We start from the raw sequence: 1,395 nt of genomic DNA on the forward strand, positions 1-1,395 counted from the left end.
AATATACATGCTTATAAAAATTAATATTTTGAATATTGAATTCCATATGCTGATCATAACTTTAAACTGGGTGACTCTTATACAAATAGAGAATAAGACTCACAAATTCCAGTCATTGACCAGCTTATAGATTAGAATACCCTTGTAGGTAATAGCATCAATTGGTTTTGCCTTCCCAGAATAGATACTCCCTTAATGAGAAAGGGATCCCTGGTGGCTCAGATGGTAAAGCATCTGCCTGGAATGCAGGAGACCTGGGTTCAATCCCTGGGTTGGGAAGATCCCCTGGAGAAGGAAATGGCAACCGACTCCAGTATTCTTGCCTGGAGAATCCCATGGGCGGAGGAGCCTGGTGGGCTACAATCCACTGGTTCGCAAAGAGTCGGACACAACTGAGCGACTTCACTTACTCACTTACTCTTTGCCTACTCTTTTCCATTCTGCAACTAGCCATGTAAGTCTGAGTATTCTGATAAGCAGATGCCAAAACATACATAAATGTCCTAGGATTTTTACTAGGGAAAATGTCTATGTGAAAGCAAATAGGGATAGAACAAAGAATAACAGGGCCAGTGACAAGCTTGTTATGTGTATCTGAACACAGAGTGAAGAAAAGAGGGAGAAAATGTCACAGTCAGTTATGTACTGGTAGATTCACCAAAGCTGAGGGGAGACCTTGAACCATCCTAAGCCAATGCAGTAGGCATGTCCCCCTTGGGAATGAGTTTTGCATGGTAACCCCACTACACTTAATCACTGACTAGGAGCAGCCCATGATGAGTATAACCTCAGTCAAATTTAGTGATGAGTTTTATAGCATAGAGACTGAAGATTAATACACCTTCTGTAGCAGGAAGTAAGCCTTCAAAGTGTAGTATTACCAACAGACCTCTCCCACTTATTCTCAGCACATGAGTTTATCTGTCCCATCAATCATATGAGCCAGTAAATGGTATGTGGCCCTAGCTCAGATCCTAAAAGATGATGCTGTAGAAGTACTGCACTAAATATGCCAGCAAATTTGGAAAACTCAGCAGGGGCCACAGGACTGAAAAAGTCAGTTTTCATTCCAATCATGAAAGGCAATGCCAAAGAATATTCAAACTACCATACAATTGTGCTTATTTTACATGATAGCAAGGTAGCGCTCGCAGGTTGCCATATATATTGCTGATTAGAGAAGGGAGACACCTGGCACAAATCAAGGCAAACCAGGATTTTTCCCTTTCGAAATTTGAACTCAAGGACATGGAGGTCGAGTGCTGAAAGAAGAATTTATGTCAGTAACTGAGTGGCAATGTTAGCAAAGTAATGCTCAAAATTCTCCAAGCTAGGCTTCAACAGTACATGAACCGAGAACTTCCAGATGTTCAAGTTGGAGTTAGAAAAGGCAGA

At 41.5% G+C, this 1,395-nt stretch overlaps 1 non-coding gene across 1 annotated transcript; it reads left to right on the forward strand.

Annotated features, from left to right (window-relative positions):
• The first annotated feature begins 207 nt into the window (after positions 1–207).
• On the forward strand, positions 208–279 carry TRNAS-GGA (transfer RNA serine (anticodon GGA)). The gene has a single exon. It is a non-coding gene; the product is annotated as a tRNA-Ser (tRNA).
• Positions 280–1,395: the final 1,116 nt, after the last annotated feature.

This window comes from Ovis canadensis, chromosome 1 (assembly GCF_042477335.2).
Source record: "Ovis canadensis isolate MfBH-ARS-UI-01 breed Bighorn chromosome 1, ARS-UI_OviCan_v2, whole genome shotgun sequence".
NCBI lineage: Eukaryota > Metazoa > Chordata > Mammalia > Artiodactyla > Bovidae > Ovis > Ovis canadensis.